Here is an 18,065-nt window from a genome sequence, read left to right on the forward strand (position 1 = left end):
AGACCCAATAGACTCGAAGGACATGGATCCCACCTCATCTCCTCTTTGATGATCTCTTGGGGGCAATACACTGAAGGATAATGCGGTGGTCCCAGAAAATAATGGGGAATAAATATAGCAGGTAGTGATGCCAGTTATGTGAAATGACAATCTCAGAGGTATTACAGGAGAAGGACTCTCAGAGGTCATGTGGGATCTACTGTCAAGATCCGAGTGTTCCTTGACCTGTGAATAGCATATATTTACCAATCATTTTTTTCAACTCCAGGGCTATAAAAGCTATTTCCTGGAAAACAGAAGCAGTTCTTTATACCAGTATATTAAAGTATTTCTAAATTGTTAATAATAATGTGGTAGCCGAGGTAAGCCACAGTGACTCCTGTGTTCTGATATTCACACTCGTGTGGGCCTCTCCCATGGTGAATAGGTTCAACTTATGTAACTGAAAGGGTAGAACAGAAATGATGACATGTGACTTCTGAGATTAGGTCATAAAAGACACTATTATTTCCATCTCAGTACCCTTTAAATACACTCTGAGGAAAGCCAGCTGCCATGCCACCGTGGGGACATCTGAGTAGTCCTACAGAGAGATCCACATAGGGAGGAAGTGGAGACTCTCACCAATAGCCAGTGAGGAACTGAGGCTTCCTGCCAACAGCTTTGTCAGTGAGCCATCTTGAAAGCAGATTCTTGTCTCAGTGAAGTTGCCAAATGACTGTGGTCCTGGCTGACACCTTGAATGTGACCTCATGAGAGACCCTGAGCCAGAACCACTCAGGTAAACTAAGGATTCCTGATTCACAGAAATTTTGAGCAATTTTTTATTGTTTTAAGCCACTGGGTTTTGAGGTAATCTACTATGCAGCAATGGATAACAAAACAGAGAAATTCCTGTGTTAGAACATTAACTGAAAGAAGCATGAGACAAACAAATTCATTATAATTTCACCATTATAAATTGTACATCAAAAAAAGAGAAAAAAACATATTTATTATTAGCTATTAGGGCTACTGGATAAGTCATAATCCTTTTTAATTTATAATGCGTGAAGTATTAGTTTGATCAAAAATAACTTTTAAAATAATGTTTAAGTATTTGCTTCATTATAGGAGAGATTAAAACTACTTTCATTTGCTTGGTAATATATTTGGGTAATGATATTCCAAAAACAATTTCAAAAACTAAAATATAAAACTGTATTTCTGGCATCAGGAGAGTTTAAGTTATTTTTTATGTACTATTTTTTCTTTTAGCTAACCTACTTGAATTTGCAAGTTCCTTTTAGCTTCAAACATGATCTTAAGTATAGAAAAATATACCATGCGTTCTCATCCTCTGTGCAAAGATTAGGCTGCGGTAACTCAGTGACTCCCAGCCTAGATGTCAACATACTATGTATCTTATCAGAAAAAATATAATTGGAATAATGTGAACAGAAATGAAAATTAAAGTTCTTAGTCACTTTTAAAACTACCTCTGCTGCTTTATGTCGTGAAGGCAGTATACAACATAACCATTAGAAGATCCAGTCTAGTTCTAACATTGACCATCTATGTAACCTTGTGTAAGTTTTTTACCCTTTTTATACCTCTTTACCCTCATCTTTAAATTAAGACGCTACTTATACTATCAGGCTCAAAGCTTTACTACTAGGGAATAAATCTGGCTTGACCTAGAAGAAGTGTGAATTATTTATTATTCTTGGCTTAAAGTTTTCTGATATTCAAGGTTAGAATGAGGATCCATAGGATTTAATTGCTTGAGACATTATAAGATATCACACAATGACTGGGAAATGCAAAATGAGTGCTGGTTGAATATTCTGCCTAGCTTTTGCAGTCTCACGATCTGGGACTCGAATCTCCACTGTGCAGTTTATTTGCTGTGTGACATTGGAGGGTGGCATAACCTTTCTGAGTTTTACTTTTTATTTATTCGTATGAAGAAGAGTATGTGGACTATCACATAAAACTATTTTAAGTATGGAATAAGATAGTAAAGAGGAAAAGAGCATTTTTCCTGGTATATGTTAAGTACAAAATACCTGCTAATTCCTTTTTTTCTTTCTTCTTTATTCTCAACGTATTAGGTGAGAGTTGAGACAGGACACTGAGTAGAAATGGAAATGAGAAGATGTATTAATGTGAAAAAGATTGTGGCAACACATTGTTAAACTATTGTTCTATTTTGTTAATGCAAAGAGGAATATAATAATAACAAACTTATTAGATGTTTGCTCATTAATCTCACCATGGCATATTAAATTGCCTGGTGGAAATGTCATATCTATTATTCACAAAAGAAATATTACTGCATATAACTTGGATGTATTCGGAAAACTCCCTGCTTCAGCTTGTTAGAAAAAGTTCACAGAGCTGGAACACTCTCAAGGCAGATAATGGTAAGCCACAAGGTGTCAAATCTATCCCTGTCACGAAAAAACAGGAATCTCTTTATAAGGTTAATTCAGGGTCTCTATAACTCTGTCAAAATAGTAGCACGTGAGCATTTGGCATTCTCAGAACCTCAAGAATTGCTGAATAGCTCAGAAATCTAACATTATTGCATAGGCTTCTCTGACACACTTATAGGTGTCCAGTATTGAATTTTAAGCAAGCTGACAATTTTTGATCTTGATCTTAATGAACAAGATAGTTTGTCTACTGGGTACAGTGTTTTCCTAAAAGCTTAATTTCCCCTCATCATTTTACTAATGTTGCTGTTGGTTGTTTAGAATGTTTAATTAATGATTTGTTTACAATCCGTTTATGTCCTGAGGCTTTTAAAACAAAAGACATAATTTTTTTTAAATTCTAACAAAAAATTAATTAATAAAAATTATCATTGGGAGTTATTATCCCAGCTCTCAACTGGGAATATTTTAACACGCAAACAGTGGGCAATAAAACAGCTTCTTGGATTGTACAATGACTCTGAGACTTCTCAAAGTCCCTCTGTCCCTTGCCTAAGGCATGCTTTCATATCATGACTCACTACGTGTTTTTCATGAAAACTGTAGCAATCATTTTCAAAGGAAGGAAGGAAGGAAGGGAGGGATGAGGGAGAGGAAAATTTAAAAGAGAGAAAACTAGTTATATTCTTACTGATCAAATCTAGGTTTCGCTTTGCTAATTTTAACTTTTATAAATCAGTGAAACCGTCAAAAACACAAAGAAAGTAATGCACAGATAAAGGAAGAACACAATAATAAATGTGAATTGTCTCATTTTTCTTACTTACCTTCTCTTTAATCCAGCATCCTTTCCTTTAATGTGTGGGGATCTCAGTTGAAGAGAACAGTGACATTACTTACTTGAGAATGTGTTAAGTATCAATTTTTTTCTCAAATCCTTTTATTCAATACATATAAAAAGACTGCACATCGTTTTTCTTTTCTTTGGTTTTGTTTTCCAATTTTATAACTGAAGAAACTAGAAAAAAAGTGAACCTAAGCGAACTCCAACCCGTCTTGTCTGATTTAAAACTTGGTCTTTCCAAAGTGTATACTGGGCAGTCATTGATTCTAGTCACTTTCAGTATTGCTTTATTAAGGGGTCAGTTTCAGGAGTCTATATTTTGTTTTGTAGGTTTCCTTCTCTATCCCTGTGCCAGTGTCACACTGCCTTAATTGTTACTATAGGTTTATATCTCTGAGAGATTTGTTTTATTTTAGAAGATAGGTTTTAACAAATGGTTCAATTTATGTAATGGTTACACGTTCATCAAGATTTTCTATATTATTAAATTAGATTAGTAATATATAATGTGTTATAAAATTTTTATTTGACCTGATTGTCAAATAAAATTCCGTAAGTTGTTCACAGTGTTTCTCCCTTATTGAAACTGTTTGCCTTATCTTAATTTGTGTCCTTTTCATTCCTTATATAGGTTATTTTTGTCTTCTATCACTTTCTTTTTAATCAATCTTGCAGAGATTTGTAGCTTTTTCTAGTTGTTCCAAGAACTACATTTTATATCCTCTTGAATGCATTTTTGTTTTCTATTTTATTATTTTCTTCCTCCCACATTTTCTAGACTTCTTCCTTTCTTTTTTTCAAATTTCTTAAGTTAGACGCTTAGCATATTAATTGTTAGCGTATCTTTTCTAACAGGCATTTCAGGCTACAAATTTCCAACAAATGACTGCATTAGCTGTATCTGACATGTTTAAATTATGTATCTCTTAATACCATCTACATCTGTTTCTTATAAACAAAATTTAGAAAAGTCCTGTTCTGTTTTTCAATCTGACATTCTCTGCCTTCAATTGAGGGTTTAGGTAATTTATTTTTATTATATTAGTTGATATTTTGTATTTAAACTTGCCATCTTGGCAGGCATTCTCTTTTCCTTTTTATACCATTTATTCTTTATCCATTCATCCTTTCCTGATGTCTTTAGAATTAATTGGAAATTATTCAGTATTCTATTTCTTCTATTGATTTTTTTGGGCTACATTTACTACGAAGTTTTAATAGTTACTTAAAAATTAAAATGTTCACCTTTAAGTTATCACAGTCTACCTTAACTAATATATCCTACTTCATGAGCAAGATAAGAATCTTATCACACAATTCAATTTCTATAGCTATGTATCTGCTCCAGAAAAAAATGTTAGTAGCTGAAAACAATGATGATTTATTGATTTTTTACATCTTGTTGGTCAGGAGTTGGACAGTGCTCAATTAAGCAATTCTACTCTCTGTGATGTTAGTTTGGGTCAAATGGCTGAATTCAGTTGAGAGCTTGGCTGGAGCTGGAATGCTCAAAAAGGCCTCTCCTCCTCCGAGGTCTGTCTCAAGGTAACCTCATTATAACAACATGGAGCTGGACTCCACGAAGAATTCCAGGACTAGCCTTTATATGCCAGCTCTTTTTGAGTGTCTGCTTATGTCATGTATGTTAACTGGCCAAAGAAAGTCACATGGTAACACTGAGTGAATCTGAGAAGAGACTTCTCATGAGCATTAATACTGGGAGGCGTGATTAATTGGGGGCCATTAATATACAAACACAAACAAAGAATTAAACTGGGGGAGTGGAGGCATCAATAGATCTACTATAGCATCATAATATATCTTATTATGTAAATAGATCTACTATGAAATGCCTTCAATATTTGCCCAAATACTCACCCTTTCTGCTGTTCTTCATTCTTGCCTTGAAGAGTCAAAGTTTCATATGGTAATGTTTTTCTTTCATCTGAAGAATTGTCTTTTAATATCTTTTAAAGTACAGGTCAAGTAGAAACAATTTTATTCCATTTTTTTTTCTGTTTGCAATTAGCTTTGTTTTGCTTTAACACTTTAAAAATGATTTTTTAAATATTAAAAATATAAATATATATTTTTAATACAAAAGGATATTTTCACTATATATAGAATATTTAACAGTTTGTTTTTTTTTTAATTTCTACCAACACTTTTTAAATGTCATTTTATTGTTTTCTAGCTAATGTTGCTTCTTGGTATTTATCACTCTTGGGACTCCGTGAAATTCTGGGGTTTGTGAGCTGAAGTTTTCGTTAGGTTCTGTAAGTTATTGCCTGTTATGTCTTCAAATATTTCTTCTGCCCCCTTGTCTCTCTCTCTTCCAGCCTTCTGGGAATCCAAATGCAAGTACTTTTGATTATTTTATACTTCCCACATATTTCATACACTAGTTTCTTGTTGATATTATTGTTACGTTATTATCATCATCATCCCTTTCTCTTTCAGTGTGGAATTTTTCTCTTGACCTATCTTCAAGTTTACTGATTTTATCCACAATGTTTAGTCAGCTACTAAAGCCAAACAGTGATTTCTTCATTTCTGCTATTTCTAGAGTTTCCTTTTGGTTCCTCATGCCCTAACACAGTATGTCCACATGTTTTCAGAGTCAGACCACAGTTTAGATCCAAAATATTTAGTAGTTGTGTGACCAATAGCTTAGTTCTAAACTTATGGAATATTAATTTCAAAATCTATAAATTGCCACTAATCACACATAACACTTTAATTACTGTGTAGATTACATAAGAGAGTGTTTAAGAATCTCCTGATACTGAGTCTAGAAAAGAGGAGGGTCTCTTTAAATATGTTTCTGTCTCTTTCCTAAAGTTTCTCATATTACAAGTAATATAACAGAAACTTAGAGGTTAAATGGCTTTCTCAATGTCAAACTGTTAGTAGTGTCAGAACTAAATCTCAAACCTGTCTTTCAGTTCTAAAGCGAGTTGTGGTTTTTGTTTTTTATTTTTATTTTTTATTTTTTTTTTACTGTAGCACAGCTAGCTCAGAAGTAGCAGCAGGAGCTTTTTATAACAGTTTCACCATTGTTCTGTAGTATAAAAACCAAAAAAAAGAAAAGAAAAGAAAAGAAAACTCCTGTCTGGGTACGAAGATATGAAAATTATGTTGGACAGGTACTGTCTCATCACTGAGCTACAGTGTAAACGTTCTAAATTTGGGTTTTCACTGTCTCATCACTGGACTAAGTAGTAGCTGTGACTATATAACCAGTCACTAAAAATAGCTGCTTGTCCATGACAACTTTTTAAAAAGTGCTTTATTTTTCTTTAACTGTTTTATTCTCCTTGTGGTTGCTCTACTTAATTAATGGGATCTATTTGGCAAATGAGATGACTTAACATGAAAAGAAAAACACTTTGTTGATCCTGTCAACTTTCCGCATTTCTGTGAAACTGAACTGACCCTCTAAAAGAAGGACGATATATATCTTTCATCTAATATATCATTTCTGTTTTACTATTTGTTTGCAGGGTATCATGAAGATTTTTTTTTTTAAATTTTTACAGGAATTTCTAAAACTCCAAGATGTTGCCTTTCACATTAAATCATACATAGTGCCCTATATCTGCACTCTGAATACAGATGTTGTAGGCAAACTAAAGGTAATTACAGATAATTTTGACTTTTGGTGCTTTTGTTTATTTCTGTGCCCTATATTATTTAAATGATAAAATGATAGGGAAATATCTAATACATTATCTCTTTGCATACAGATTCCCCTAAAGGTCCAAACTTAAATGCATGGACAACTCCTGTTTATAATTGATAATCAACAGATTTATAGTTACCATGGCAGCAGACAAGATATGGATGATATTAGGCAAATAAAGGTAAACAAAGATAATAATTAATATTTAAAAGATAGAATTTTTGGCAGAAAGGCAGTTTGATCAACACTTTAATTGATGGGTTTTTTCAACTTTAAGGAATATAGGGATTATATCTTAATTTCAATATATTTTTAATAATAATAATTATTTTTAATTAATTGGATTATTTTTAATAATCAGTCATGGACTAAACAAGAAGGAAAATTCTACCAGATAGAAATATAAAGATTCCATGTTATAATGTCTGTTAATAAAAGCAGAAATTGAAGCATAAGTAAATAAATAAAATAGAGGTTAAACAATGTTCTCATAAAATTTGACAAAAAAATTAAACGTTAAAGATATAAATACAAGCTATATAGGAATTAATGAGAGTAAAACATTTTGATAAAAGTTAGCCAAGGTAATTAAAATCAATATTTAAAGTTCAATTAAAGATGTGAATTGAAAGCCAGAACAGCAACAAAAGCAATTGCAAGGAAAAATAATACCAAATATAAAGACAAATTAATGAATTAGAAAAATAAAACATGACCCAGTAAATTATAAAGAAGAAACTATAGCAACAAAGATGGAGTTTTTGTTTTAAATTGTACGTTTACTTTTTGAAAATATGTGTTAAATATTTGAAATTTTCAATAAACAGAGTAATTTTCTAGGAAATAAATATTTATTCAAGAAAAGCAAACTATACTGATGAATTATCATGGAGGAGACTGAAAATCAAACATCATCAAAAAATATTTAGGTTTATACTGTCACAGTTTTTCTAAGATATAGGTATTTCCCTTATCCTACCATCTATTCCAGAGCATCAACTATGATGAAAAAATTCAAGTTTATTTCAGAAGCTCTAAAAACCCTAATGCCAATTGCTGCCAAAATTTTAACACAAATATGTAAAACTTGAGAAATCTGCTTTTGTTGTCAAAATATTTTATAAAATATTTGGATTATAAATTAAACAATATCTACCCTAACCACGTAAAAACTCTATAAAGAATGAAAAGCTCACTTAGCTTTAAGGCAATACATTACTATAATACATTGTATATATTTGAATAAATAAAATATGGGAACTTTAATAGTTTCTTGTGTTAGGCTGTGTCCAGATATACTATACTGAACACTCAAGTAAGAACAATGATATATGAAGAAATAGAATTTGAAAATATATCACGGCAGTGCATAATGCTTTCATGTGGTAATAGAATGGACTTTGAGTGCTTACATGTCCCCTTTCTCCCTGTTCCAGCTTCACCTCACGCCCAAACTGGGAACTTCTAGTCCTAGACTCCTTCAGGATAGCCATCTTCTCACTCTGATTAAGTGGGAAGGCATCAAGGAGCTGCCGCTTTCACATACCCTTAATATTATGTGCATTATTTGCACTGCTTGTTTTCTTCTTCAATAGGATGCTAACGTGTAAGCAGCCTCATCCGTGTTTCTGGTATAATTCTTGTCCATGCTGTGATCTGGACAAACTCCTAGTTCAATGCTAAAATGATATTAGATAAAAGCTAACCCCCATCCCTAGACTTGCTTCAATAAGGATTCTTCTTTAACATCTTCCCTAACCTCTTACTAATGGCAAATTTTTCCAGGAATTCTATTAAAATCAGGAGTAAGACTGATGTTCTGAATGCTCTATTCACTGCAGCGAGGTTGGTAACAGAAATAAGACTTATGATGATTAGAAAGGAAAAAGTAAAAATTGTTACTTCTTCTTCTTCTTCTTTTTTTTTTTTTTTTTTTTTGAGGTGGAGTTTCGCTCTTGCTGCCCAGGCTGTAGTACAATGGTGCCATCTTGGCTCAAAGCAACCTCCACCTCCCAGATGCAAGTGATTCTCCTGCCTCAGCCTCCCGAGTAGCTGGGATTACAGGCATGCACCACAATGCCCAACTAATTTTGTACTTTTAGTAGAGATGAGATTTCTCCATGTTGGTCAGGCTGGTCTGGAACTTCCGACCTGATCTGCCTGCCTAGGCCTCCCAAAGTGCTGGGATTACAGGCGTGAGCCATTGTGACCAGCCAAAATTGTTACTTTTTAAGATAAAATAACATATAGCAACAGAAATAACAGATACATTATTTAGAACTACTTAGAAAATATACTGAATTTACTAGAACAAAAATGAATAGACAAAAAAGAATTCCTATATATTTCAATAACCATTTGGAAAATGTAATGTGGAAAACGCAACAAAACTTATACAATGTATATGGATAATATCAATTTAAAATCTGTAGCATACATACAGGTGTTTGTGCACACTACATAAATACATTTGAAATGTATATGCATATAAATCTGTATACATAGATAGGAATTAACAAGTTACCTAAGCCTGAAAATATACAGTAGTCCCCCTTATTCATGGTGTCACTTTCCATGGTTTTAGTTAACCATGGTGAACTGTGATCTAAAAATTTTAAATAAAATATTCCAGAAATAATTGATAAGCTTTAAGGTGCACACTGTTCTGAGTAGCATGATGAAATCTCACACCTTCCCACTCCATCTTTCCTGGGACGTGAATCTTCTCTTCCACCGGTTATCTATGCTGTAAACACTCCCTGCCCATTAGTCATTTAGCTGCCATGTGTGGACTCAGATTGACTGTTGTGGTTGCTTGTGTTCATGTCACCCTTATTTTACTTATGAATGGCCTCAAAGCACAAGAGTGGTGATACTAGCAATTATGCTAAAGAGAAGGCATCAAATGAAAAGGTCAAATTTCTTGACTAAATAAATTCAAAAATTATATGCGGAGGTTACTAAGATCTAGAGTAAAAATGAATCTTCTATCTGTGAAATTGCAAAGAAGCAAAAAGAAATGCATGCTAGTTTTGCTGACGTACCTCACACTGAAAAAGTTAAGGCCGCAGTGCTTGGTGGGCATTTAGTTAAGATGAAAAAGACAGTAAATTTGTGTGTGGAAGACATGAACAGAAGTCTGTTCCAATGGATGGCAATTGGGTTTGGTAGCATCCTTGGTTTCAGACATCCGTTGGGGGACTTGGAACGTATCTACCCACAGCTAAGGGAGGATTTACTGTAGTTAGTTAAATCAAGAAATATATTATATATCATAATTGAAGGACTTACCGATTTGAAAATCTTAATTATTCTAAAGTAATCCGCAATTTATCACAATTTTTATTGAGAAATCATTTGGAGGTAGTTTGGTAATTTATTGTTGTCAGCTTTTTTCTATTAACTTGGTAAAATTATCTTAAACATCATCTGAAAGCCAAAGCTATTAAAACTCACTTGGGGTTGGGTGCAACAGCTCATGACTGTAATCCCAATGTTTTGAGAAGCCAAGGCAGGACTATCACTTGAGCCCACGAGCTCAAGGCTGCAGTGAGCTAAGATCACACCATTGCACTCCAGCCTGGGCGATAGAGCAAAACCCCGCTTCAAAAAAAAAGTGACTTGGGAAATCTTGTAAAAGAAGAATTTCATGAGAGAATTTGACGTGAAAGGTATTAAATATCATACAAAACTATACATTAAGAAGGGTTACTGGCATGTAAACTGACAGATAAAATGAAAAATGAGTCTTGAAATAGACACACACGCACACAATGTAATAGAGTATCAAATCATCATAAATCAATGGGAAAGATAATGATGCTAAGATAATTTGCTATGTATTTAATATGATACAGTATATATTTTTCATTAAGCATACTACTTGAGATGTATATATATTGTGGCCTCATCAGTACTCTTCTTGACGAGTAACATTTCTGTGGATATGCTACAATCTGCTTAGTCATTTAGAAACTGATGGACATTTAGATTGTTTTCAGCTTTTTGGCTTAAAACTGCTGTGAGCATTCAAGTTCAAGTCCATGTATGGGGGTATGTTTTTATTAATATTTGTCTTGAATAAATTATCTAAGGATGAAATTTTTGGGTCACATGATAATTGTATGTTTAACTCTATAAGAAACTACGACAATGTTTTCTAAAGTGGCTGTTGCATTTTACATTTCCAACAGTAATACATGAGAGTTCCATTTGTACCACATTCTGCCAACACATGACTTTGTTCGTTTCTCTAACTGGAGACGTAACAGTAGATGTGTAGTGGTATCTCATTGTGATTTTGTGTTTGTTTAATGACCAGTGATATTGAGGGCCATTTCTTTTGTTTATTTGCAATCCATACATCTTTGATAAATGTCTTCTCAAATATGTTGCCGATTTTTGTTAGATCGTCTTTTTATTAATTGTGTTATAAAATGTTTATATCTAAAAGAAGCCCTTTATCAGGTATGCCTTTTGCAGATATTTTATCCCAGTCTGCAGCTTGTCTTTTCATTTGTTTGGCAGTGACTTTTGAAGGTGAAAAGTTATCATATTAATTTTTATGAAGTTCAACTTATTCTTTAATAATTTGTGCTATGTTCTATTCAGAAATCTTTGTTGTCTCTAAAATTTTTCTGTTTTCAGCTGGATGTTTTATACTTTTCAGTCTTATTTTAATTCTGTGACTCATTTTGAGTTAATTTTTTTTTAAAAAACTTTTATTTTCTGTTTGGGGGTACATATGAAGGTTTGTTACATAGGTAAATATGTGTCATGGGGGTGTGTTGTACATATTATTTCATCACCCAGCTATTAACTTCAATACCCAATAGTTGTCTTTTCTGCTTCTCTCCCTCCTCCCCTTCTCCCCCTCTAGTGGATCCCAGTGTCTGTTGTTTTCTTCTTTGTGGTCATAAGTTCTTATCATTTAGGTCCCATTTATAAGTGAGAACATGTGGTATTTAGTTTTCTATTCTTATGTTAGCTTGCTAAGGATGATAGCCTCCAGCTGCATTCATGTACCTGCAGATACATGATCTCATTCTTTTTTATGGCTGCATAGTATTCCCTAGTGTGTGTGTGTGCGCGTGTGTGTGTGTGTGCACGTATATATATATGGATATATAATTTTTTCTCTTTCTCATTTCTGCACTCCTCTGTGGGGTGTTTCCTAGTACCACCTCCCAATAGTATCACCTCCCAAACAGGTACTAAAATTTTCATTCAACGTTTGTTCTTGAGAGCCTGAGAGAGAATCCAACCTAAAACAGTAGGCAAAGGTACAAATAGGCAGATGGGTAAACAGGCTGTATCGATAGATAGATAAATAGATAGACAGATAGATAGATAGATAGATAGATAGATAGATAGATAGATACCACATTTTCTTTTTTTTTTTTTTTTTTTTTTTTTTGAAACGGAGTCTCGCTCTGTCGCCCAGGCTGGAGTGCAATGGCCGGATCTCAGCTCACTGCAAGCTCCGCCTTCCGGGTTCACGCCATTCTCCTGCCTCAGCCTCCCGAGTAGCTGGGACTACAGGCGCCCGCCACCTCGCCCGGCTAGTTTTTTGTATTTTTTTAAGTAGAGATGAGGTTTCACCGGGTTAGCCAGGATGGTCTCGATCTCCTGACCTCGTGATCCACCCGTCTCGGCCTCCCAAAGTGCTGGGATTACAGGCTTGAGCCACCGCGCCCGGCCACCACATTTTCTATATGGTCTAAGCTAAGGGCGAAGTTTTGTTTTTGTTGTTTTACATATGGATATGCAATTGTGCCATTGCCATATGTTGAAAAGACCATCTTTTTTCCATTGTATTTCCTTCACACTTTTTGCCCAAAATGTATTGATCATATTCGTGTGCATCTATTTCTGAACTCTCATCCTTTTCATTGATGCCAAATTTATGCCAACACCACAGTGTCTTGATTCCTGTAGCTTTATAGTAAGTTTTAAAATCAGGTAGTGTAAGTACAAAGTGTTTTTTTTTGTCAAAATTATTTTAGCTTTTGTGGCTCCTTTGCATTTTCACATGAATTTTAGATACAAAATACAAATGACCGAAAATATATGCAAATATTCTCCATATTATCTTTAGCAAAAACAATGCACGGTAGAAACAACTTTGAAATGCCATTTTTGACACCTTCAAATTTATATAAATAAAGAAAAATTATACTCACCTTAGTAAAGATACAGTGAACAGAGCTACTGTCAGGAATATTCATGTAATTTTCCTATATAGAATTTGGCAATTGATTTCCAGAGACATAAACACATTTATAGGCTTTTATCTGGTAATTCCCTTTCTGGACATCCAATTAAAAGAGATAATCAGAGTTGTAGTTGAGTGCATTTGGGTGGATTGTAGGAGACTCTGATGGTAGCCCACTCACATCACTGAGGTATTCATCATTCCTGTGCACTCTGTCTCAACACATCCCTAATGCCAGTTCCTGTGACTTTACAGATGTGCAACCTATACAGTTGCATAGGGTCTCATGCTCAGAAGGGCCTTGGTTTCATGCATTGCTGTCACCTTCCTGAAATCCTTAATCATTTTTAACAAGGGGCCTCCCATTTTCATTTGACACTTGGCCCCACAAATTATGCGGAAGATGCTGCCTCTGACTTCGCTTAAGGATTTCCTTTGACCCTTGGAGCCCATCCAGTCCATATGGGACTGGAGGGAAATGTCAAGTGATCCCTGTGCCCCAGAATACCCAATAGGACAGGCTGTATGTCTCCTAGAGTTCACCAGAGAGATCAAACCTCAGTTGCCTACTGTGTTCAATAATAACCATTCATTCATTTTGTTTTTTTTCTCTTTCTCATTTCTGCACTCCTTTGTGGGGTTTCCTAGTACTACCTCCTAACAGTATCATCTCCCAAACAGGTACTAAAATTTTCATTCAAGATGTTCCTGAGAGGGAATCCAGCCTAAAATAATAGGCAAAGGCACAAGTAGGAAGATGGGTGAACAGGCTAGCACAGTAATCCAGGCGAGATGATCATGGCAGTCTGAACCAGGATGATAATAGCTGAGGTGGTGGTAAAGGTTGGATTCTTGATATTTCTGAGCATTGTGCCAGCAGAGTTTGCTGAAATTTTGGATGTATAGTGTAAGACCATGAGGTAAGTGTGGAGTAAATTAATGGGTTTTGGCTCAAGCTACTAAAATAGATATTAACTAGGATGATGACGTCTGCTAAAAGAGATGTGTGGGTAGAAAATTGGGTAGAATACGCCAAGTTTGAGGTGCTGGGTAGAGGTGAGAAGGTTCCAAGTAGGTAATTAAATACATGTGTGTGGAGTTCATGGAAGAGGTTGAGTCTAGAGTTAAATATTTGGGAGTCATGGGTGTATAGATAGTATTTAATCCCATAACACCTAATGAGTTCAATAAAGATGTAAGTGTTGATGAAAAAGAGATGCTCTCCAAAGATGAAGCTTTAAGAGCTTGGGGATATGGGAAGAATCTGCAACTCAGACTAAGATGAATCAGACAGAGAAGTAGAAACCTAGAGGGCATGGTTCCCCAGAAGCCAAGTAATGAAAGTTTATCAGGAGACAGAGATCACCTGATTCAGAAATGACGATTGGATTTAATATTATGGAGGTCAATGTTGGCTTTGGCATGAGCAGTTTCTTTGTACTAGGAGAGGCCAAAGTCTGAATGGCATGGGCTCAAGAGAGAATGGGAGGAGAGAAATTTTTCAGCCAGTACACATATTTTTTTCCGGGAATTTTGCAAACAAAAGAAATTGGGAGCAATACAAAATAGGTAGCAATTGGAAGGGTAAGTAGAATGAAAATAGTCACTCTTTTTTAGTTGCAAATTACAATATTATATTTGTATGCTACTGAGAAAGAGTAGAGAAACAAAAAAAAATGCTGTATTCATTGCTGTTATTGAGAATATTAATGATACCTTAGGTAAATGGCTGGAGGTGATCTTCTCAATGTAATTTTGAAATATTATTCTTTAAAGTGATTAACTGGACATTCAATATTTCCATCTAATATTCTCTCAACATTTCTTCAATACATTTCTGCAGTCTACAATCCATTAGACCTTTACAACTTATATCCAAAACCTCTCTATTTAAGTGGGCCAAAGCCTTGGAAACATTGCAAACAGCAATACAGTCATAGAAAAAATTACAGTGCAAATGTATTAAGGCTGACAAAAGGCAAGTTTTTTGTTGTTGTTTTGTTTTGTTTGTTTTTTTGAGACGGAATCTGGTGCTGTCACCCAGGCTGGAGTGCAGTGGCGCGATCTCGGCTCACTGCAAGCTCTGTCTCCCGGGTTCACGTCATTCTCCTGCCTCAGCTTCCTGAGTAGCTGGGACTACAGGTGCCCGCCACCACGCTGGCTAATTTTTTTGTATTTTTAGTAGAGACGGGGTTTCACCCTTTTAGCCAGGGTGGTCTCGATCTCCTGACCTCGTGATCCGCCCGTCTCGGCCTCCCAAAGTGCTGGGATTACAGGCATGAGCCACCGCTCCGGGCCAAAATGCAATTTTTTTATGAGTGTGAAAACGTGTATTTTGAGATGAAAATATGAATATTCCATAATAATAAAATGACAAAAAGAAGTCTTTTTTTGTGTTGTTTTATAAACCTCCCTCTGAGAGAGAAAATTCTATCCCTGGTTATGACTTCTAAAATATAATCTCAAAACCTAACATTTTGCTTTGTCTTTAAGAAGATAATCAGAGCTGTGGATTAAAAATACTCAAACGTACATTTATTTTATATCAGCTAGTAAGTTATTATTGACCTTCTACTATATTTTAGAAAGGATATACAAAACTTTAAGATGTGGAAAATTATAAGATATAGTCCCTGTCATCAAGAAAATCCAGTTGTGGAAATTCTCTTAGTATGGTTCATAGAAAAAAACAATGATATGGCGGGGAATTCTGTTTTAACGGATTGTACTAGCAATGAGATACTAGAAAAAAAGCCATTCAAAGACCTGATTCACAAATATGCATCACGAGTAACTTAAATATCTGATGGTCAGAAGACTTGACTTTCTCAGCCTAAACATGTCTAGGTCTCAAGAGGACAGCAAGTTGGAGAGATAAACCTGTTTTGTGTGTGTTTTGTTTTGCTTGTTATTTGGGGGGCGTAAGGCTAGGGATGTTTCTGACACACCAAATAATTTATGCGATGTTCACAAACTGAAGGTCAATTCATTCTTCAGACAGCAAACAATATACACTGTTTTCTGTTTTTGTTGTTTTTAACAGTTCCTGCCAATAACCTGATTCCTGGGTAATTAGGGACTGAAAAGGTAATCAGGATTCAAGTGCGTTGAAGTTCACAATTGGGATTTGTGCTTAAAAGCCCTAGAAACTTAGAGAGAAACCCCCTCTGCATCCTTTGAAATGGTCTAAAAGTCTAATCACCAACTTGAGAGAGTGGATACTGCAGCTCCTTTGAGTATGGCAGTTACAGACAAGACCCCAAGAAGACCTTCATGCTTCTACGTAAATAAAGTTACTCTCATTGTCAGTTTTAATAGGGTCTGGAACCTACCCAAATGTGACTGAAATCTAAGTGTCCTTTGCATGTCCTAAATATATCGTGTTAAAATCCATCCCTAAACACCAATCTACTGTTTATTTACCAGTTAATAGTTTATTTCCTTTAGCCATGGAAAACAGACTGTGTTTCTTTTCCATCATTATAAACCAGGGTTAAAGAAACTTAGTAATATTTTAAAGGGGAAAATAAAAAGTAATGAGGCAACTCCTTGAAATTTGTGGTTTCAGTCCAAATGATCCTATCGAATTTCATTTATTGAGGAGATAGAGTGCTACAAAATTTCTAGAAAAGTTGTATTTATCGGTACTTCAATCATTAAATGATCAGGATCAATAAGGATCAATCAGGATCAAAACTCAGTCAGTTTTCCAGCCATCGTAAATGGCCCCATGGACATTCTCCTACGATAGCTAGATGAATAATCAGTACGTTCATCAGTTAACAACTGGCTCATTGAATTTTTTTTTGTACTTTTTGTCCTTGTCCCCAAAAAGGATAAAGGGAAATAGTATTTGGTCAAGCCCTGATAAATCAATAACTTAATGCAGTTAGTTACACTTACTTAGTGCAGTTAATATTAAAAGCTTGTAAGAGTTTCCTTGTATTTACTTCTTTATTCCCACATCAGCCGTTACAGAACATTCTCATTTTCCACATGAAAGCCACAGGAGCCATTTCACAGCACAGACCCAACAGACTGAACACCAAAAGATTAAGTGGCTAAGCTGCCTAGCATTGCTTGTTTAGCTTTGCCCACAGGATTTGAATTTACACTATATTGTTGAACATCCTAAAATAATTTAACCACATCCCAAACACTGCATAAAGAAAGTCTATTTCATTTCTCGCCTCTTTAGATTGCACGTCCAGAGCAATTTCTCCCAAATTAAATGCCATTTGGTTTGCATTAGAATAATCAGGAAAACTGCAAACATTAATAAGTCTGCAATAATAGCAAAGTTATTTTCTTTTCTAAATAGTGCTACCCGTACCTACGAAAGCTTTTCCATCCTGTTTTTCTCCTTTATTTTAAAAATAGATCCATCTCTGTAATCTTGCTGAGTGTTGTGATTCGCACCCTGGTTTTATGATGATGTGAATTTTAATATAAACACAGGTGTAAAGGAAAGCAAAAGAAGCAGCCTACTAAAACAAATTTTCCATTTGCATGTTTGGCCTGGGTCATTCTAAGCATCCATGCATGCATTCACTCATTTATTCATGTATTAAAAAGCATTTATTGAGAGTCTGTAATGTGTCAGGGTTGGTAATGGGACTGGAAATAAAAGAATGAGAGAGAGGCATGGTCCTTATCATTAAGGGGCACAAGGCTAGTGTGAAGAATGTGAACAGTTAATAGATCATAACAAGGAGTATATGATTAGAGTGATACACTAAATGGTGCAAAGTCTCACTGAATATATTTTCTAAAGAAAGGCAGTTGTATTCAGAGCATAGGGCAGAGGAGTAACCATCTGCTCATACATTCACCCTAAAGGTATATATATTAAGCATTATTTGGGATCATGTTGGCATTACACGGAGATCATTATAAAGTTATTTTGGT

The 18,065-nt window shown here is 34.8% G+C and overlaps 1 long non-coding RNA gene across 4 annotated transcripts in view; it reads left to right on the forward strand.

The window, feature by feature from the left end:
- Positions 1 to 544: 544 nt before the first annotated feature.
- Positions 545 to 18,065, forward strand: part of LOC105482728 (uncharacterized) — a 65,414-nt gene continuing 47,893 nt past the window's right edge. For all 4 annotated transcript variants that reach the window (XR_011619433.1, XR_987818.2, XR_011619437.1 and 1 more), the window contains exon 1: positions 545 to 781. This is a non-coding gene — a long non-coding RNA (uncharacterized lncRNA). The remainder of the gene's footprint in view (positions 782 to 18,065) is intronic.

Source organism: Macaca nemestrina, chromosome 1 (assembly GCF_043159975.1).
Source record: "Macaca nemestrina isolate mMacNem1 chromosome 1, mMacNem.hap1, whole genome shotgun sequence".
Lineage (NCBI taxonomy): Eukaryota > Metazoa > Chordata > Mammalia > Primates > Cercopithecidae > Macaca > Macaca nemestrina.